At 44.7% G+C, this 22,412-nt stretch overlaps 1 protein-coding gene across 9 annotated transcripts in view; it reads right to left on the bottom strand.

Annotated features, from left to right (window-relative positions):
• The window catches only part of FOXP1 (forkhead box P1), a 695,723-nt gene that overhangs the window by 572,387 nt on the left and 100,924 nt on the right, over positions 1–22,412 (bottom strand). For 8 of the 9 annotated variants that reach the window (XM_024747006.1, XM_024747008.1, XM_024747019.1 and 5 more), the window contains exon 2: positions 20,706–20,850. The exons of the other annotated variant lie outside the window; for it this stretch is intronic. The gene's annotated coding sequence lies outside the window, so the exon portion shown is untranslated. The remainder of the gene's footprint in view (positions 1–20,705; positions 20,851–22,412) is intronic. 9 annotated transcript variants of the gene reach the window in all.

Raw genomic sequence — 22,412 nt, 5'->3', positions numbered from 1 at the left:
GTGGGAGGGAGGGAGACGCAAGAGGGAAGAAATATGGGAACATATGTATATGTATAACTGATTCACTGTGTTATAAAGCAGAAACTAGCACACCATTGTAAAGCAATTATACTCCAATAAAGATTAAAAAAAAAGGATGAATGGTATAGCTACACAGTGGAATATTGTTCTGACATGAAAAAGAATGACTTACTGATTGTGCTACAACACAGATAAACCTTAAGAAACACTGTGCTAAGTGAAAGAAGCCAGACACAAAAGGTCACATATTGTATGATTCTATCTACACGAAATGTCCAGAATATCTAAACCTATAGAAATAAAAAATCGATTAGTTGTTGTCCCGTGCTAAAGGGTATGGGATTTCTTTTGTAGGAGGTGAAAAGTCGATTGTGGTAATGGTTATATAACTGTGTGAATATACTAAAAACCACAAGTCAGTACACTGTAAATTGGTGAATTTATGAATTATATCTCAAACGTTTTACCAAACAGAAGAGTCAGTTGAATCAGATGGTAACCAAGGTCCTTGCCACCAGGACCTGCTACAGTATTTTAGGCAAAATAGGAAATATCTAGCTATGTGACTCTGGGTAAGCTCTCAATCTCTCTGTAACTCAATTTTCTTATCTATAAAATACCCTCCTGGTAAGGTTGTCGTGAGGATAGAATGAACTACATATAAAAGCATTACTGGGCTTCCCTGGTGGCGCAGTGGTTGAGAGTCCACCTGCTGATGCAGGGGACATGGTTCCTGCCCGGGTCCGGGAGGATCCCACATGCCGTGGAGCGGCTGGGCCCGTGAGCCATAGCCGCTGAGCCTGCGCGTGTGGAGCCTGTGCTCCGCAACGGGAGAGGCCACAACAGTGAGAGGCCCGCGTACCGCAAAAAAAAAAAAAAAAAAAAGCATTACAACTGTACCTGCACACACTAAGCATTTTGCATGCTCTGGCATTTGCTGACTAGCCCCTTACATGTGGTCCCAGACACACTCAAGGCAAATCAAATTCTATTCCATGAAAGTCATCATCATCAAACACCAGTGTGTACCTTGTGAAGTATTTTCATTCACTACCCCTCTAACTTAGGAAATTACAAAGATGTATTCCCACATCAGTTTCACTTTTTCTTTCTCCTGGAGGGTGGAGAAAGAAAGAATGAAAATGCAAATAAATTACGGCAAGTAGCAAGCAAGTTCTTCTCATCCTCCACTTGCAAAGCCAACGCCCTATACCCAACTGCTACAAACTATTTCCATGTGTCTCCATCCGAGGCGAAAAGGAAAAAGGGCCAAATGTTCAGGCCTGATGATAGGAGTTTGGGTTTAAAACCAAGACTCTCCAACCAAGTCTCAGTTTTGGGTGTCTGCCCCCAGGCTGTCAAGAGATGGAAGGATTTGAAAGAGTTCTACGTGAGTCCTCTCAATGGCTGTTTCTGCTTGGATAGGGAAGGAGTAATAATAATCAACACGGGCATAATCAAGGCAACCACAGTAGCTCCTATGATTTACTGAGGGCTCACCATCTTCTAGACTCTCTGCCCTGTTCCAAGCGAATTACATGCATTAACTTATCTAAGTCTCACCGCTAGCTTTATGTGGTAGGTACTATCATACCATTTTGTGGGTAAAAAAACTGAACCACAGAAATGTTAATAAGTTGTCCAAGGTCACATGGCTGATAAGTGCCAGTCTGGGGATGTGAACCAGCCTGATACAGTATCTACTGTATTCACTGTATTACATGTTGGGTTATTAGATTCTCGACTAGGCGCAATGAAACTGCTGTCTCCAGGCATTAGAATAATAGGGGCTCGTATGATCTTTCTTTTGTTGAAGGTTTAGGACGTGCTAGACATTGGTGTAATGTGAATTATCATCACAGCATCCCTAATTGGTTCATATAATCACCATCGAACCATTTTACAGAAGTGCAAACTGAGGGTAAGAAACCTACCCAAGATCACCAAACACTGAGAGACCACACTGAGACTCGATCTGGTTCTGCCTGGTTCAGAGACGATGCACGTCAGTATGGGAATAATTTGTGTCTTTCTGTTGGTGGAGATGGGTCTTCCTGAAACAGGAAGTTGAACAATGACTTGGGGCCCCACAGATATGTGATGTGGCCCTCCAGAACACACTCCTTTATCTTCAATTCTCCTTTTATTGGTACTTCCCTCCCAACCAAGTAGTCCCCCTGCCCCAGCCCCAATCCCATCCCTTCCTTTAGAAGCAAAGGGAAGAGAAGAACTGTGGCTCTGGCAGATGCCTTTATCTGGAAAATATGGGATGTGAGCAGAGTGACGCTGGGGAAGTGAATGAAGCAGACAGGCTGGCCTTGCGAGAAAAGGTGGGAACAGACCAGAGAGGGAGAGAGGGAGAGAGGGAGGGAGGGAGTGTGTGTGTGTGTGTGTGTGTGTGTGTGTGTGTGACTGTGGCCAAAGAGTGGCTGTGAAGAATCAAGCTAAACGAGAAGAAACAAAGTTGTGGCCAAGTGGAGAACGGGGGCAGAGCTCTAAAGGCTCCGGCTGTTCCATGGAACTAGAGAAATGATTTGAGATGCCCTCTTGCCAAAAGCAGGAAATGGATGGGCATCTGACACACAGTACCTGGCGACCCACTTCTGAGTTCAACAAAGAAATACATGTGGAGTAGCTCCTCCAGAACAGTGGGCCATGCTGTGTAAATTTTATACAATTCCATGCATGTCCAAGGGCTCACTACATGCAAAGATGATCATCTGGCCAAAGACAAAGTGAGAGAGACCTTCCTGGCCACACAGGCAAGGCAGCCATGGTCTCTCCCTAAACCCTCCAGGACAAAGAACCAAATTAAACCTTAAAGGCAACACTTGCTTTAGCTATAACCATTGGGCTACCCAAATACTTAAACGTTTGGAAAGCTTTGTATTCTAGCCATGGGCCTTCAACTTTCACATTCCTCTACGTGTCAGGACATGGAGCAATGTGCCATGTAGTCTCAAACTCAGAGCAGACTTTTAAACTACAGAGACATGGTGCCAGTTCATTTATGAAAGATACCTCCCCTGCTCTCAAGAGGTACAGCCTCGAAGATAATGTGAAGTGCCAACAGACAAAATGGCAACTGCAAGCCTGCGCCTCTGGACGAGTGAAGCTGTGTTGAACACCGTCTCTGAGAATGAGGGCTTTCCTCTCTCTCACCCTTCCTAAGGAGCCGGGCAAGTTGGTGCCAAACTGCCGTATGGCTTCACTCTCCGTAATCCCCATGGCACGTGGAATACTCACAGCATGCCAGATTATCAGTAAGGTGATAACACTTGTATATTATACCTGCCTGGCACGATTTGAATGAGGCTCCCTTGGGCCGCTTAAGGTTTCGCTTCCTGTTTTCTGCACCTGCACCGATTTCGGAAGCAAAGAAAAACAGCAGACAAAACCATATTTTAGGAGCTTATTCAAAAGCCAAGCGATCAAACCAAGGCAATCAACACAAACTCCAAAACACACCACCAAGGTGATTAACCTGAGGTTCGGACTCACTCCATGTGGGTGAAGTACGCCTCCTTCGGGTTTTTGTGACCTTTGCGAAGTTCCGCGTCTTGTATCCACCTTAGCTATTTAATGTGACTTTCAACCGATAGGGAGAATGCAATCGTAAGAGCTAGCGTGCACACAGCTCCTTCCTATCCTCATCAGGCACCACGTGTCACATGCTACGTGGATTACCCATTAATCCACAGAACAAACGGACGAGGTGATTTCTATTGCTACACCCTCCTATACACACACACATATTTATGAAAGATGAAGGCAACTTAGAAAGGTCGGTAGGCTTTAAGTCACCCAACAACCGTTAAAAAGCCTCTTTAAACCCAAGTCTGCTAAACTCCAGAGTCCCTGCCCTTAACCACTAAGCCACAGTATGACCGACACCCATACGGCATTGATCGGGATTTGGATATACCCTTAACTAGAGCCACATGCCTTGTCAGTGTCCTTAGAATTAATGAAACTCTTTATCACTAGAGTTAAATGGCTTTTGCAGAGGTGTTTTTCTTCTGTTTCGTTTTTTCACGTTTATAAGCGGGGATTTATATTTCAGGGAACAGACCAACAATCCTTTTGGACAGTTAGTTCCGTGCCATTTTGGGAGGACGAACGCTGAAAACAGGCAAGGAAAGAAATCAAATCATCCACCAAGATGTTAGGGGTTGTGGACACATCAATGTCTTTGTCACTCTGTCCCTGATGGAGCATTAGGGGTAAAAACAGGATAAGAAATGACAGCTTCCTGGACTTCAGACTGCCATTCAACATCACTCCACAGGCAGCATTCCCTGGAGAGGCCAAGAATACAGCAGGCATTAAAGCAATTCCCTATCAGCACCTTTTTAACAGGAACTTACTAGTAAGATACTTTCTTCTGTTTCTTACCAACTCATTGTGTAAAACTCACTGTGTAAAACAGTCCCCACCAAATACATATATTTGGGCGGGGCAGGGGGAGTTGTGTGCCCACAAGAAGCTAAACAGACTCAATAAGAAATTCAAATCAAGAATTGTTCAAGACAACACCTGCCTTCTGGCCTAATGGAAAAATCAATCTGTCAGGTTTTAATTAAGTGCTCAGGCTAGAAAGAAAAGGCGGCTGCTTATACGTGGTATACTACCTAGTGGAGTGTTCACAGTGAAAATGGGACCAAAAGCCCTATTTGTTACGGGAATGGTAACTGTGTATAGATGACTCATTGGCTTCTGGGTGGCCATATATTTAGTAAATAAAAGGTGGAACTAGATAAATCCCATAAGCTTGTTGACAAAGACCTCTGTGAATAATGACCTTCGGGAGTCTAAATGATGCTGTGTTAGAACATCCAACTGAAAATGTGCACAAGTAAGCTGGGGAGAAAGGGGATCAGGAAGTGATGCTTTCTCGCCCAGTAGTAATGTCGGGTCAATAAACCAACAAGTGAGGAATATGCAAATCAACGAGTGAACGCGTGAATAAGTGGAGGAATCCATGTGTTAATTCCATGATGTTCAGTAAAATAACTTACTTTTCCAGTGTATGTTACACAGTCCCTAAGAAATAAACACGCACGTCCCTCATCCACCACGATGGAGGCGGTTAAAAGTTCTGACCAAGCCCGTCTGCATACAGGTGTGGCTGAACGAACAGGAAATAGCTCTGTTAACATGGTTCACGACCACCGTGGGGAATTAGTTGGCAAATGTGCGGGCCCCCTTCCCAACCTGCTAAGCGCACAGCTAGCTCACGCTCCAGCCACCCTGGCAGAGGTGAAGAAATAGAGGCATCGAAAAGGGTGCGTGGATTACAAGTTAATAACTGGTGTGCACGTGGTGAGCTGTCCTGAGCAGCTCTGCTGTTCGCCTAGGAACTAAACACCAGACACCTTGCCAGGGAAAAATAAAACAGACAGACTACGTAAACACATTCAAATCCCAAACCTGACTATAAAACCCTTGTGTAGTCTAACGTTTGACCCAACTAATGTATCGTTTCCAGTCCCTTTAGTGTGAAAATTAAGGTTGCTGAGAAAATTCAACAGGCGATCTGGGAAACAGCCAGATAGGAAGGCTCTGATGTCCACAGCCTCGGACTGTCAGGGGGGGCAGAAGCCAGACAGGGAATCACTCACAGGAACTTATTCTCCCTTCCTTTTTCTTTTTTTAAATTTTTATTGGAGTATAGTTGATTTATAATGTTGTGTATAATGTTTCAGGTATACAGCAAAGTGAATCAGTTATACAGATACATATATCCAGTCTTTTTTTTTTTTAAGATTCTTTTCCCATATAAGCCATTATAGAGTACTGAGTAGGACCCCTGTGCTATACAGCAGGTCCTTATTAGTTACCTATTTTATATATAATAGTGTGTATATGTCAATCCCAATCTCCCTATTTATCCCTCCCCTCCTTATCCCCTGGTAACCGTAAGTTTGTTTTCTACATCTGTGACTCAGAAAAGACACATATCATATGATATCGCTTATATGTGGAATCTAAAAAGAAAAGGGTACAATTGAACTTATTTACAAAACATAAGTAGAGTCAAAGAGCAACCTCTCGAAGGCGGCGTACAGACACTGGTGCCACCCTGCTTCCGGCAACCTTTGGCTTCCTAAGAAGGCCACAGAGACATGGAGAGTCCCTCCCCCAGCCTGGCCCCCTGGGGGCTCCTAACAAACTCATCATACCCCTCCCCAGAAAAACACGTGCAGGCCTTCTCCCTGGGCTCCCAGAAACGGCCCCCGTGTCAGCTCAAACAACATCCTCCCAGCATTCACAGCCTTCTCAAACCGTCGCGTGCCGTTGTGTCAGGAAGAGCTATTGTGCCCGACGGAAGAGGGAAGGACAGCAGAGGCCGGTGGGGAGAGAGACGTGGGGAATGTTGGAGGGAAGCAAGAAAGCGTGGGAGGGCAAGTTTTTAAATCTTCCCAACTTTTGTTATCATACCTTTTAAAGGAGGGAGTGAACTGCCAAGACCAGGTTCTAAAAAACCACCAATTTAGATAACAGGAATCACTCTTATTAATAATAAACCATCACCAAAAATCCAAGTGTTCATGACAAGCCAAAAGCTCTGTTAAGTGCTCCGCATACATCTGCTGATTTATGCCTCCTGTTGGTCCAAGCCCCAGCACCGTCACTGCCACTAACATACACTGAGTCCCAAAGACTCAGTCACTCGCTCAGGACACGGAAGCTACCGAGGGGCAGAGGATCCCTGCGAATTTCAGCAGAGAACAAAAACCACTTGGCCCAAGGTAAAACATTCCAGAGTCATCCCATTATGCTAAATTCTACAACTTGGTACGGCAGGAAAAAAAAAAAAAAAAAAAAAAAACGCTTCTTTTTTTTCAAACCCTGTTGAACCACCTTAAGAGAAGTGCATTTAATCTTCATCAGTAAGGGTGTCCTGACCGTCCGAAGCAAAAGTACCACAGGCCATAAAATGAATTTTGCATTTTGTGCAGCTTGAGCCAATCACATCTCCATGACATAGGGCCTGGTTCACTGCAGTTCCTGAAGGCGATCAACCCATGCACCTCCAGACAGAATCTGCTTGTTTAATAATTAACACTTTAGGGCTTCCCTGGTGGCGCAGTGGTTAAGAATCTGCCTGCCAATGCAGGGCACACGGGTTCGAGCCCTGGTCCGGGAAGATCCCGCATGCCGTGGAGCAACTAAGCCCGTGCGCCACAACTACTGAGCCTGCACTCTAGAGCCCACGAGCTACAACTACTGAAGCCCGCATGCCACAACTACTGAAGCCCACGTGCCACAACTACTGAGCCCACGTGCCACAACCATTGAAGCCTGTGCCTCTAGAGCCCGTGCTCCGCAACATAGAGAAGCCACCGCAATGAGAAGCCCGCGCACCGCGACGAAGAGTAGACCCCGCTCACCGCAACTAGAGAAAGCCCGCGCACAGCAACAATGACCCAACGCAGACAAAAATAAATGAATTTTTTAAAAAAATTAACAAGAGCAAAAACTCTTTTCTGAGGCTGCCTTCAGATTTTACATCCAGCAGACCTCTCCCAGGATGAAGTCAAGGGCAGGTGACAACGAAAAGCAATGAAGGTGACAGGGAGCAAAGGTACAGTCAAAGGATCACGACCCTGGGAGAAGGGCTAGAGAAGAAAAAGACAAAGAAGGAAAAGGACAGCATGAACAGGACTGGCTTCCCTCACAGGACCTTGTAAAATGCCTGCAGAGAACACCTCGCGCACAGGATGACCAATATTTTGCACTCAATGGATCTTACAACCCAGGAAGAGGAATGTGCTTTCACAGGGATTTGCAACCCAATCTGGGTTCAGTAATAGAGAGAAAGCCAAGATTGCTGAGTAAGCAGCATAGGAGGGGCTCAGCCTGCCATGTCTGTCCCAGCCCTGTCCTCCTGTCTTGCAGGAGAGGAAACCTTGGCACAAAAAAGCAAAGCCCTTCAAGACAGTGTATGAATCCCAAGCAGGACCAGCTTCATGGGGGTGTGACCTGTGCAGTCACACAGGGCCCCGTGCTCTGAAGGGCCCCAACTTGGTTTAATGTTTTGCTGTCACCATCTTGAAATTCTTAATATTTCACAGTATTTCACAAGGAACCCCCCCCCCCATTTTAATTTTGCACCGGGCCCACAGATCCCATAGCTGGTCCACTCTCACTTTTAGTTTGATGTTTCAATTTTCAAAAGTTTCACGAGACTTGGATTTTACTTCTACTTTTTTACAGATAACGTGTTTCACAGGCTATTTACACTCTAGGTAACCCGGCTTGGTTGTCACAGATTCTCAAAAGTTGGTATTTAATACATACAGTAAGCGTGTCTTCACCTCACACCTAATCCATGCTCCAACCTGCAAACCAAAATGTACTCAGTACGACCATCAGAGCCCATGGAAAAGGAAAGACGTCACTAGTGGGTTTCATGGAGAAATAATGGGACCCGTGCACTTCTAACCTTGAAGGATTGAGAAAATCTGAACCACTCACTAAAACTCAATTCCAGATCCTCAACCTTATCTTATTCCGTTCACAATATACACCTCCCAAACACGTACACACGCAAGTGTATACACACACAGGTATAACACGTGTATCCAGAGAAAAATCTTACAGCTCCAGAGGCCTGTAGGTACCCCGGGGTCTCATATATGTTACAAACATCAGAGACACAGGTTGGTCCTGATGGCGCTGTCCTCAAATGGGGTTTCTTCGCAGAGGAAGAAAATATAAACGCATACACGGGAAGACCAAGTACAGGTACACCTCAGAGACACTTCAGGATCAGTTCCAGACCACCAAAGTAAAGCGAGTATCACGATAAAGCAAATCGCATAAAGTTTTCAGTTTCCCAGTGCATATCAAAGTGACGTCTACACTAGACTGGAGTCTAGGGTGCCACTGCACTCGTGATGTTGCACGTTCTGTGAGTTCGGACAAATGTATGATGACATGCATCCGCTATCATGGTATCATACAGAGTATTTTCACTGCCCTAAAAATCCTCTGAGCTCTGCCTATTCGTCTCTCCCTCCCCCCACCCTGCAACCACTGATCTCTGCGTTATCTCCACAGCTTTGCCTTTTCCGGAATATCATGTAATTTGGATCACACAGTATATAGCCCTTTCAGATTGGCTTATTTCACTTAGTAATACGCATTTAAGGGCCCTCCATGTCTTTTTGCGGCTTAACTGCTCATTTCTTTTTAGTGCTGAATAACATTCCATTGTCTGGATGTACCATAGTTAGTATTTATCCATTCACGTACTGAAGGACACCTTGGCTGCTTCCAAGTTTTGGCAATTACGAACAAAGCTGGTATAAATATTCAAGTGCAGGTTTCTGAGTGGACGTTAAGATTTTAACTGCTCTGAATAAACACTAAGGATCCAGGATTGCTGGATCTCCTGGGAAGAGTAAGCTTGGTTTTATAAGAAACCACCAAACGGTCTTCTGAAGTGACTTACTATTTTGCATTCCCACCAGCAATGAATGAGAGTTGATTTTTTAAAACGTCGTTTCTGAGGTATTCGTTCTAAGACTCGCCCCAACCCAGTGACTAAGGATCTTTCACATGGCACAGTGGAAGTTCAAGGGAAATATTCCATCCTTTTAAGCCGCTACTCAGCCCCCTAACACACGGTCCATGGTCAGGTTCCTTGGGATTTCCCCATTCCGAAGGCGAAGCTGTCCAGTGAGCCAGGCTCTGTGACCACCCGTGATCTGAATTACGCACAGGTGTTTGAAAATACAGAGGGATCCAGCATAATTAAGAGCATTAAGCAATCATCTCAGCCCAAGGAGGCAGCTGAAGAAAAAAAGAACAGAGTTTGGGCAGCACTTTGGGAAATAAATTCCACAGCCTTTCACTAAGTTGAAATCTCGGCTTTGGACACACCTAAAAATGAGCCTGACCTGATCTGAGCTCCCAGTGGACACACGCCAGGTCACAAAAGTTGACCCAATTGGCCGGCTTTCCCACCGAAAAGGCCGCCGCTGGAATGGCAGATGGTATGGCTGGTAAGACCCAACCAAGGATGGACAGGACTGTGGAAAGGAAAATGGCAGAACACAGCTGGCCAAGGCACGATGGGGGTCTCTGCTATTAAGAGAACCGTTTTTACACTGCGTTTTCAAAAAATAACATCACAGCGGCCTTTGATCTGATTTTCTTCTTTTATAGACTTCCATCACCCTTTCTTTACGTCCTATAAAACATAGCTAATTACTCTTTTATTTTCTCTCTTATCACTTGGTACTGCTGTACAGTAGTAAAAGGACTGCTGACTCTACCCAGGGAAGCATGTCTTTCAGGGAGAAGTGCATCAGAAACCCCTTTGCAACAAAGGAGGCGGCGCCAGTGTTTTCCCCCAAGGTTTCAGGAACCTGGAAAAAAAGATGCTAAGTTACAAGGATGACTTCTCCTTAAATAAACCGTTACCAAGTATAACTTTATTTGTTATGAGAAACTCAAAAAAAGTTTAAAATTAAAGCCATTGTTTAATGGGCAACACTGACTCTAATGGGCCCTGTTTAACACACACCCGTCTTTTAAAGAGAGCGTTGTCCAAACATTTCCCCTTTGTTATATTTTTCTCCATTCTTGAGGGAAACACTATCTACCTTTACACTCATTTTGTTTAACCTCCCCAGTCATTTATGCTATTTACTGAGTACCTGATATTCCTAATAAAATGTCAGTACAAATATCCAAGTTGCCTAGGAGGAGGAAAAAAAAAAAGTTTTCCCACCCTTCCCTGGCTGGTCAAGGTAAACAATTCTACGGCCGAGTCAGTCAGCCAGGCTGACACAAATGCCTTTCATCTTTCCTCTGAAATTACAAAAGATGATCGTTTTACTCAGCCATAAGCCTAACTAAATCGATACTCTGTACACATCAGAATTAAATACGTTCTCTCTGCTCAAAATGAACAGTGTACTATTTATCACTAAATTTAATGACCAAAGAAACCCCGATAACTCTCTCCGATTATACCCCCGATTTCATCTAGTTCCGCATCATCGATTCTTTTGGTCATTAGCATAATGACAGAGCACCAGCTCCGGCTTAGGCAGCAAGTTTGATAACAGAGCTGAAAGGAGACACACACTATTTTAAAAACATGTTCCGATTTTCATCTAAGCATATCTTTATTTACGTGGCTTTCTTACCATGAAGATGCCAGTCCTTGAAAATACGCAGAAATCACTTTCTACTCTGAAGAACAAGGTGCTTATATCATAACAAGAATACGGAAGTATAAAGTGCCTGTTAATTAAACATCGCTTTTTAACTTGCTACCCTGCATATGTAACCGTGAAGTTCTAAACCAAGTCTTTAAAATTAGAATGAGAAAATGGCTAGGATCCTTCAAATGAATGCCTCGTCTGTTTTGTTTTGTTTTTTTCCTCCTTCAATGTAAGAGATCAGCCACTTGATTTATTATTTTTTTGAAAGCAAATTCCCTGGTAAATGTTTGACTTTAAAAGTTTTTCCCTCCCCCCACAAAACAAAACAAACAAACAAACAAAAAAACACGGGTAAACGAGCATATTATGAAGACGTGGCCAGGACTGACAGTTTCACATCCATCCTGCATTTTCAACGTACAGGACTGCAGAAGGCTGCTGGGTTTTAAATTCAAGCGTGAAGAGCCTGTCTTGAATTAATATTCAGCACTTTAAAAGGTTCACACGGAAAAATGAATATACAGCCACATGTATTCATATGAACAGATTTTACTAACGGTACTGAACAAAAAAAATCAAGTTACTAAAGAACACATATAGGGGGATACCATCAAAACACATCTTGAACATGCAAAAGAAGACCCTATATTTGGGGGAATACAATCATATGTATTAAAAGTATAATGAAAGCCACGGGGTGGAAAAGAGCCAGCCGAGAGCAGAGGTCACCTCCAGGGTAGAAGGACTGGGCTAAGATATGCCAGGAGCCTCTGCAACCTGGATCAGAAATACATTCTTTCTGAAGCTGAGCAGCAGGTACATGGGGGCCCATTGAATTATTCTCTGAATTACACTTTTTTGGGGTCTTACACATTTCGTAACAAAATTCGAAAGCTGTAAGCCATAGTTTTAAGAGAAATTGCTTTGTAAATATCTGCCAGGTTTCTTTCCTCAAAAGTCTCTCTCAACTCACAGATCGAAGTGCTTGAGGCCAAGGCATCGCATTTTATTCAACAATTGGGGCACGTGTTACAATACCAAAACCCCCATATAAAATCCATTTGCACCATTTTCAAAAGTCTCACAACTACCCTGAAGAAGTTTCCCACCTCAGTATTCTGCCAGGGAAAAGTCGTCTCTGACACAGAGATGATTTCTGTAGCCAGTAAAAGCTACTGTCCTGCTTCCTAACTGAAATAAACAAAAACAAACACAGAAACGACATCTCTCTTTAAGTATCTTTTTAATTCTGAGTTGACGCAAATACACGCACAGGAAGAATAAGCTAGAAACACATCTTATGTATGATCTGGGGACAAAGGGGTCTAAGGGAAATGCTTTGCCAGATGGGGAGTTGATTCCTCCCCGCCCCACACACACACCCTATCCACAACAACATCCCCATCCCACAATATTTAAACCTTGTGCTGCTGTTGCCTTAAGGACAGGAAGACAAAAGGGAGAAGCATCCCCAGTCAGCAGTGAGGATAACTTGCTCCTACAAGTATAAGAATTTGTTGTAAGCTTACCCAAGTTAGGACAGCGCGTTTACTGTCAACAGGCCATCATACTGCAACAAAAGCCATTATTTAGAAAATAAGATGGACACACTTAAGTGACTGAACCCTTCCCTAAGCCCAGAGAAGGCATGCAAAACAGCGGGTCTGCAACAACACGCCTGACGAAGCCCCTAAGAGAAAACCCGAGATTGAACCATTTTCCACTGTAATAGACTATCTTCTCCAAAATTATTGACAGTTGGATGTGGACAGCGATATTCTCTAAAGAGGTCCCACCCAACCCCCCCTTCTCAAGGTTCAACTAACTTTCTTCCAAATAATTAAATGCAGCAAACTTTCCATTAGAAAATTTCTGTAATATGTCACTAGAAAGGGTCTGTCATTGATACCCTAATGATAAATCAGTTAATTACTTAACCTTTCTTAATGAAATGATTAACATCTTTTCAACAAACAAGGCAGAGTGATTTAATGTCACGCTGCAGATTTCATCCACTGCTGACAGTTGTAGGAAGACCATGCAGCCTCGACGATGCACTTTCTAATTTTGCAACCAGTCCCGTTTTTCATCTTTTATAGAAACCCTCCATGCAAAGTTAGAGACACTCTAGTTTTAAAACTTGGCCCGTCAGAGATTATTTTTTAAGCCCTTCAGAGTCTGAACAGAAACAAAAGAACCTTGTATTACAGGGATATTCCAAATGCCACCCAAACCCAGAGCCCAAGCAACTGTGAAGTTCGAGACAGAAACAAAGCCAACTTTTTGGGTATCTATTAAAATGAAGCCACACCCAAAGTCAAGTTGCAATTTTTTAGTTTAGGTGAGGGCATTTTGGACCAACACTTTATTGCTGTGTAACTCAAAAGGTACATCACTAATACAGACAAAAAACATCTATACAACTTTTATTTAAATAACTCTTTTGACCTTAGTGGAGAGATCTTTAGCTGAAGCCCTGAATAGTTAAACAAGCCTCCTTAGCATTTTATCTCTCATAATCTCGGAGGATGCATTTGTCTTAGGAGTCTGCTTGCTTTATTTGTGTGGCATCCTTGGCGAGGCTACTTCCATCAATATTCCTGCAGGCCCCATCACATACAACGAGAGAGAATTTCCCAAGATGCCTAGGAAAATCAACGTACTTATGCCAGCAGGGTTAATCTAATGGGTAAACAGTTCAGATTTTTAAATTAAGATGAAATACTTGGAGAAAAAAAAAAATTCCAGCAAGCCATCTGACACTAATTGGTAGCTACAACGTGACAACGCCCATTGGAAACATGGAGGCAAGCGAGGCATAATTTGAAAAGAAATGTCTCGTACGTGGTGAGAACGACCGATGTGCCACGTTGTTTCTACCACTCACCTGAACTGTGAGGCCCTTGTTCTGCCTCTATTTCTCTAAGTATCTAATGTTTCTTTTGGTGCTTGCCTCTGGAAAGGGAACCCATATTCCTTTCTTAGGTTTCATGAAGTCCAAACAGTAAAGTTAAACCCTTAAGAAGAGCTATAAGATTCCTCCAATGCTGATCTTTGAGGAGTCCAGTTCTCCCACTTCGGTGGGCATCAGAATCACACGGGGAGCTATTCAGAAATGCAAAGGCTGCCCCCCCCCCCGATATGGCACACCCAGGCACACTGCGACTATGTCTGTGTTTGGAATGACAGCTCAGCTGCGATTCCAATCCTCGTGCATACTTAAAAACCACCAGCTTTGATTCTTAATAGAAATCCAAACACATTAAAAAGAACACAGGTCTCAAGATAAAACAAAAAATGAGTCGGTAAAATCCAAGTGAAGATCAATATTTCAGTTCCACAGTCTTTAGGAGCAGAAATCCCTTGGCCCATGGGTCTCTGTTTAGTGTGTATCAGAATTACCCCAGGGGGGATTTGTGAACAATGCACATTCGCACGTCTGTGTGCAAAAGTTCTGATCGAACCATCTGTGTTTTAATAAATCCCCCCTAACATGTACACACGCACAGACACACAATGACCTGGAAGCAGGTGAGCCTGGGAACTCGCTTTGAAACATGTTGAACTCGGACCAACAACAACCCCCTTCCACTTCGCATAAGAGTATCCGCCTCCACCTCTGTGCTTACCTGTCCCCGGGAGAGGAAGCCTCCAGCTCCTCTGATGGGGGGGCATCACCAACTCAGGGGAGAGGCTCTGGGACAGGAGAAACTCATGCCAAACTCACATCACTCCCTCCCCCCAGGAGCTGCAGTCACTGTCCTGAGAGCACCAAGAACGTCTTTAAAAGTCTGAGTAACTACACAGCCCCGGTGCCCTTAGATCTTTAAGCTCGAAGAACATACCTTCAACACTCCCCCTAATTCGAAGACAAGGAACCAGAAGCAAGAAAAGTCACATTATGATTCAACTGCAGAGCCAGGAGGGAGAAAAGGAAACCTCGGAAATTCTGCCTTTGAGTTGATGCTAGAACTGTTATTCAGTGTCCCAGCCAATAAAGCTGATCACAGAATTAGCTAAAACCAGAGAATCTGGCAAACTGTGAACGTCCACGTGAATTACTACTAATAAGTAAGTCTGTATCCAAAAATAAATTTCAGGAAAACATCTTTGTCCCATCCTAAGTGAGTATCTTCTATTTAATACAAACAGGGACCCAATAATGCCAGGTTCAGGTCCATTTTTCTCCCCTGAGCAAATTGTCCTCTAACATGCTAGCCCCAGACATTTTCAAACTGTTGAAATAAAACAGAAGGACAGGAGCGTTCTAATCAGTGATTCCTCCATTTTAGCTTTGTGTCTGAATTAGCAGCAGTTAGAGGAAATAAACGCATCTGAGAGGGGTCCTGAGTAGAGACAACTAAATAGTAAACAGAACACTCGAACACAATTTTGCATGTGTTCAGGCTCCTTCATTTAAAAAAAAAAAAAAAGAACCTATTTTATTGAAAATGTGATTTGGAAAGAAAGTGCAATTAGCTTTGCACAGGCCCTGCCGAGATGTTCCTGAACACACCAGACATATGTAAATATTTCGTGATATCAGTTCCAATTGAATAGACCTGTCAAGATATTTACAGGGCTTGACAGTACTTCTGTCTTTAATTAAATTTTTGTCCAGATATTCTAATGTAATTTAAATAGATTATTAGTTGTCAGGATCTAATATAAATTTTGTTTACGATTTAGTTACTTTAAGTACTCAGATTGAAGAAACTAATTTAACCCCACACGTGAGCAGCTTCAAGCGTCAAGACCACTAAAAAGCTTCCACTGCCCTTTGCACTCTTCCAGTAGTCTTAAATTACTACAACTTAACGGTAAATATCAAGGCACAAAATGGAGCCCCTCCCCCACTTGTTTAAAAGCAAACAGCTTGGGGAGGGTCATACGGAAAAACCCATCTATATGCATGTTCAAGTTCCAGATTCTTTCTTTCAGGCAGCCAGTTCTCCCAGTGGCTGGCTAGGGAGGAAATGTTTTTCTCACTTTCGATCCCATAAAATCACTACCAAACACCTGTTGTACACAAGGCAGGGCATGAATTAAAAACTGGTGTCGGGGGATTTCAAAAAGAAACACAAGTCTTGCAGAGACATCCTCAAGCTAATTCGGTCAAGAGATTTTCATGACTGGGTAAAACAGTACGAGGAAAAGGATGCAGCTTCTGGCACAACCTTCTTGTGAATGGGAGCTGACTTCTAAATAAGGCCCGAAAAATGCCTTAGCCCCAACTGACTGTAATTAATAAAAGTAATATATTAAAGAAACAAAGAACACTGTCAAATTGTCTTCCCTGACTGCCATGCGCTTTACCCCACCGTACTTCCCCTTTCCAGAATACCAGCCTTGGCAGCCATTATTGCAAGAACATTATCTATGGGATGCAAAACCAAAGCACTTCTTGAAATCAAACGTTCCTCACAACATTTATTTTTAGGTTGGCAGCACAGCCAAATCTGCTTAATTTCCATTAACCACATCATCACATGCACATCAAAATAAACTAAGTTTAATGTATAAGACACCCCATATTTGGCCAGGTTTCCCCGTTTCAGGAATTTGTCTCATCTTGTGGCCCGCTGACGTTCTAGCTTCGGAACCTCTAACCTTAATTCAGCCAAGCACCAAGGAAGAGAAAGATTTTTAAAAATCAGTTTAAGATGGTTCCTTGGATGGCACACGTATGGCAAAGTGACTCACAGACCAGTGTAACAAGGCACAGGAAGGATCGTTTAGCAATCACACCAGCCCAACTTACTTGGCTTGCTGGCTTGATTTACAAACTCAGTGTTTGATCACCTGGTGGGATTACTACCATCAATCAAAGAAAAAAAAAAAAAAAATCCCCTACAAATAGTAAAAGTCCATGTTGGCTGGTGTATAAAGTTCACCTGTCTATTCAGCAGATGACTCTCTTAAGGTTATTTTCTTTAGAAGACAAACCCCTACTTGCTGGAGACCTTTACATACTCTAGGTCCAAAAAACATACTTAAAAAAAAAAAGAACACCACTGCTGGCTTAGCAAAAATGACATTTACTATGACGGAATTCTATAAAAGGAGTACGACACCTAACAGGATAAGAAAGGAAAAGAAAAAGCCCTAAGCAAAAAAATTTCTTTGAGAAACAAAAATACCACCTGTGCAAATCTAGCTATGCTCTGGAAACCCCTTTTCAGCCACAGAGAACCAGCTCCTGCTCGGTGCCTTGAAGCTGCAATTAAATTGTAGTAATTTAAGATTATCGGGAGAGCAAAGGGCAGTAGGAGCTCTTTGGAGGGCTTGCCTCCCCACTTAATGCTCTTCAGTCAGGGGTTAAATGAGTTTCTTTAATGTAAGTACCTTAAAGTAACTGAATCATAAACAAAATTTATACTATTTTCTGACAGCCTGCAATCTATTTAAATTTTATTAACGGGTACCTAAGATTATTTTTAAAAGACAGAATCCTTGCAATGCCCTGTAAATATTCTTGGCATCCCCACTGAAAAGTAATCGGTACTTTATAACACCAAAATTGAACACACACACGTTTGCGGGATGCAGACTCTTTACAAGATAAGATTTCAAAAGTGAGTTTGCATCTTAAGTAAAACCTGAAAACCAAATCAACAGCACAATAAGACTGGCTGCAAAGAGGAAGCTGGGTTCAAAATAAGTTGTCACATCGGCTCTATACTCGCTTCTCTTCCTTTATGTTGGCATTGGACGTGGGGGGTATAAATGTATTTGTTGAGGAAATATCACAATTCTTCTGTTAATTTAAACAACTGCTGAGAACAGACCTATCCTTCAGTAGAGCCTCCGAATGCAAAGGCCGGGGCTAGAGTCTTAAGTGAAGCAAGGAAGCAAGGAAAAACTTAGTAACAGAAAACCATGCCCAGGCTCAACATTAACCCAGTTAACTTTTGTTATTGTTGGTACAAATGATTTAACTAGAAAGTATTTACAGCTTTTTAAAAAACATTACATATTGCAGAAAATTGCCTAATAGCATCCATGTGTATGTTTAACTCACATTGTTTAATGATACAATAAAAGGTATATCCAATAAAAGCTACAGACTTTGAAACATGTTGGGCACTCTGGTTATGAAACTCTGACTGAAAAAAACACAAAGTGCTTACTATGTGATTGACATTTGTTCGTTACAAATGCAATCCTTCAATGACAATTATTTTTATTCTTCTCTGTGTTTAGCTGTCCTTTTTCCCACTTTGTTCTACTTAATTTGAAATGACATTTAATTTGGGGATAGTTTATAGCTTAAAAAAAAAGTGTTACACAGTTTATACTCCAGCATTTAAATATAAACACAAAATCTTTCACAGGTCTCCAGCGAGACAACCCCCTTAATTTGAGGCAGTTAATTTGAAAAGCTGATGTTTCTTTCATTATACTTTGATAAACCTGTGAAAACAAAATGCTAAAGTAATTACTGTTACTACTCCCTTTAAAAATGTAAAGCAGTTAAATTTTCCTAGACAACAAGCAAGGACAAGTCACAGAGAACTTGAATAAAAGTAGCAACGTGGTCATGCTGAATGTCAATCTAAAAAAAGAGGTTATGTCTAATCTGGAGAATGCTCCCTCTCGCCTTTTTAAATTCCAAGAGTGGGCTGACACAAAACTTCATCACCAGGGAATTTTTTTTTTTTGTTTTTTTTTTTTTTTTTTTTTGAGCTTCACATCAGATTTCAACCCTCACATACAAAACCTTGGCTTCCCTGACAAGGCAGATCTTCTAAACTTGATGTGAGAAAACGTTATCTAACTCTAGTGTAGGAGTCTAATGTTGGTAAAAAAGAATTCCACTGCACAGTTCTGGGTAGCAAGACAACCTCTAGAAGACTTACTATCCTTTTAACGCCCTTTTGGGTACATTCTCTTCATAAATAAGTCTGCATTATAAAAATAACTTGTTTAGGTACTCAGCATCTATAAGGAGCTCAAATGCTGCCTGGAGAGGGGCTGAATATTTCCTTCCAAGCAAGCCTCTGCTTGCACCACAAAGATCAGCATTTGCAATGGTCCATTTCTGCATTAGTGAATATATAGCTTTGCTGCTTGATGGAAGAGTCCAGGGTTCTCCGTGTAGAGCTCCTGACAACAACCCAGCAGCAGTTCTGTTTGATCTCTCCTGCTTCCTTAATTTGTTTATCATAAAAAAAACAGATTTTTTTTTTCTCCCTCTCATACAATGACTAATCCAAAGACTAAGGGGGGGTGAAGTGGGGTGCAGCCAGTGACAAGATGTTAAACCTTTTTTCCCCCCTTTGCAGTGAGATTTTAGCTAACAGCGTTTGAATGGTAACTAGTTGAGTTCCTTTTAATATTTTTAATACTCTTTAATTATGAGACCTTTCAAGCAGGGAAGTCAAGATGGAAAAGACTCATTCCTGATCTCTGAAACTGTGAGCCCAATTTTCTTTTCCTGGCCTTAAAGAGATGGGTATTTTCACTTTGAGAATCAAAACTCTAGTGGAATTCTCAAAAAGATTCAATACATTTCTCTCTGGAACCAAAAATAATAGGAACTCCTGTGTCTCAATTATACAGGATAACCCTTGGTAGAAAACACCTGAACTCTTACCATTTCTCTTCAAATTCTAGTTAAGACATCTCTCCCTAAATTGATTCTCACTGTGGAAAAAACGAGGGGAAGGGAGGTGAAACGTAAAAAATTTGGAAATATTCTTCAATGTATTTTCAGCAGGAGAAAAAATCTCTTAACTATCCCTCAGGTTTTCTCAACTCAGCTATTGTGCCAGCCCTAAATCCTGAAGCCTACGGACAACCAAAGGTAAAGTGCAGACTGTTTCAATGTGTAGACTCCTTTCAGGGGGAATACAGAATGGCCCTCCAACATTCCTGTCTAACGAGCAGTAACAAAAAGGGAAACCCGAACTTGGAAAATACCTGTGACCGGACATGAGAGCAACACCAGCCCCTCATAAATGGGCTGGAAAAGCTCAAATGCAACCAAATGAAATGTTTATATTAATTCCATTATTCTGCCCAAGCCTCACAGATGAGGGCTGGGGGGAGAGGGGGGCGGGGCTCAGAGGAAGAAAATAAGTTTCATTTCGGGTTTTCTGGTCTAGCAAAAGGAAAAGGAATTAAGACGAACGTGTAGGATGAGCCCAGACTAAATCAATACACTTTGTAATCAGCCCGTCAAGGGTATTTTGGGGGGGGAGTGGGGTGAGAAGGGGAGCGAGGGATGTCATCATATTTTATCAGAGCACTTTACACTCCATGCTAAACTTTGATCTCCAGATTTTCGGATTTCGGAAAGAAAAGAGGAAAAAAGGAGAAAGTCCAGTATTTCAAAGCACCTACCGGCTTAAGGATGGGCACATTTCCTGGCTCCGGCGCCAGATCGCTGCGCTCGCGCCGCCCATGCTGGGGCTTTGGGCGCAGAGACCCCCGGGTACAGCCCGAAGCTCTAGAGTGTCACCAGCCCTCGCGCCCCCGCCCGCGGCCGCCTCGACTTACCCGCGGAGTCCGGGGAGGGAGTGGGATGCCGCCTTCACGCCCGCGGAGGAGGCGCCGGCAGCACCATGGTCCCCGGCGCCGCAGCCGCTGCCCCTTGGCCCGCTTGCTCGCCGCGCGCTATCCTCTTCTTGCAAACTTTCGGATTCTGCGGTCGACAAGAAACCGGGGCGACCCTCAGCAAATCTTCCCGGTGCAGGTTGGGGGAACTGAGTGGGGCGGGATAAATGAGTAGCCTGGGGGGCCAAGACCGAGAGGGCGGCGGGCTCGAAAGACCCGCGAGCGCGCGTGGAGGGAACAGAGGATGTGGCCCAGGGATTCCCTGCAAGGATCCCGAGACCGTAGAAGCAAACCCTGAGGAGGGGGGCCTGAGACTTTGTTTCTGGGCGCGAAGCTCCCCGGCGCCCGCGTGTGTCACCGCCAGTCTCCGGGGACCAAGGCGGAGCTCACAACAGGTGGGGAGGGGGACTAGCCGAGGGCCAAAAAGAAGAAGGAATCAAAGTTTCCGAGCGCGGCCGTATCTGGGGAGGAGGCGGGCGGGAGGCGGAGGCGAGGGGAGGCGGAGGCAGCGAATGACCGCGACCCCGCGGCAACTGGCAAACTCCTCCGGCACCCGGCGCCGCCACCGCGGTCCCCACCCGAAGCGCACACCCGCCCGGCTCGCCGGCTGCCTCAGCTGAATCCTCCCTGCGGGGCAGGAATGGAGCGCGGGGAGCCCGGGAGGAAGGCGGCGCGCAGCAGAGGAACGGAGGGCGGTCGGCCGCCGGGACAGGGCCGAAGGGTCTCGGCGACTCGCGCACGTCTCAGGACATATCAGGACTTGGGAAATCCCCCCTGTTCCCCAGGCTTAAGAGGGACGTACACCCAGAAAGTGCGTGTGGTGCAGCGGAGAGGAATCCGGGCGCGGCGACTCCCCGCAGCGCACCCTGCTCCCGCTCCCACCCGCCGAGCTGGCCACGGCGGCCTCGGATCCCTCGCGGGGAGGCTGGGTTCGCCGGGCCGAGCGCGCGAGGGGGTACGTGTCTAGCTGGAGGTGCGCGGGTGTGTGTGTGAGTTTTCTGGGCTCCGGGGTGCGGCAGAGGAGTGCCCCCGTCGCCGAGTTCGGGGCACGGCGTGCGTGGCACCGGAGACGTCCCCAGCCGCGGGGCCTAGGACGCAGACGTTCTCAGTCATTCCGCTGAGGCCCGCGGAGCAGCTCCGGGGCACCGAGGGGGAAAACACTCGTGGAGAGCGAAAGGGAAAAGTTTGCTCCAAGTCCAAACTTTGGGCTCCAGAGGAACCCGGCGCGCGCCCCCTCCCGCCGCGGACCCGACCCCGGGCCCCGCGCCCGCCCGGCTTCTGGGCAGGCACCCCGACGCCGGACACCGAAAGTTGCGCCAGGCGGCCTGGGATTCTCGATTCCTCAACCCGCTGCAACCGTGGAGAGCGCAGAGCGACGCGTGAAGGGGCCGAGGTGAAGGAGAGATCGCCTCCTCGCCGCTGCAGCCGCCGTAGCCCCCCCCCACCATCCATTTGACTTATGGAAATGCACCCAAGAGTGCGGGCGCCGCCGGAGTCCCCTCCACCGCCCCCCGCGCCAGCCCGCAGCCCCCCGGGAGCCCGGGCCCCGACCCGGGGGAGAGAGAGGCTGCCTCTGGGGAGGGCTGGGGGAGATGCAGGTGGAGCTGGGAGATGGGAAGAAGTTTTTTTTTTCTTTTTCTTTTCTTTTTT

The sequence above is a fragment of the Neophocaena asiaeorientalis genome, unplaced genomic scaffold (assembly GCF_003031525.2).
Source record: "Neophocaena asiaeorientalis asiaeorientalis breed wild unplaced genomic scaffold, Neophocaena_asiaeorientalis_V1.1 scaffold130, whole genome shotgun sequence".
NCBI lineage: Eukaryota > Metazoa > Chordata > Mammalia > Artiodactyla > Phocoenidae > Neophocaena > Neophocaena asiaeorientalis.
The sequence above is the reverse complement of the archived record's forward strand: the minus strand, read 5'-3'. Positions and strand labels throughout refer to the sequence as shown.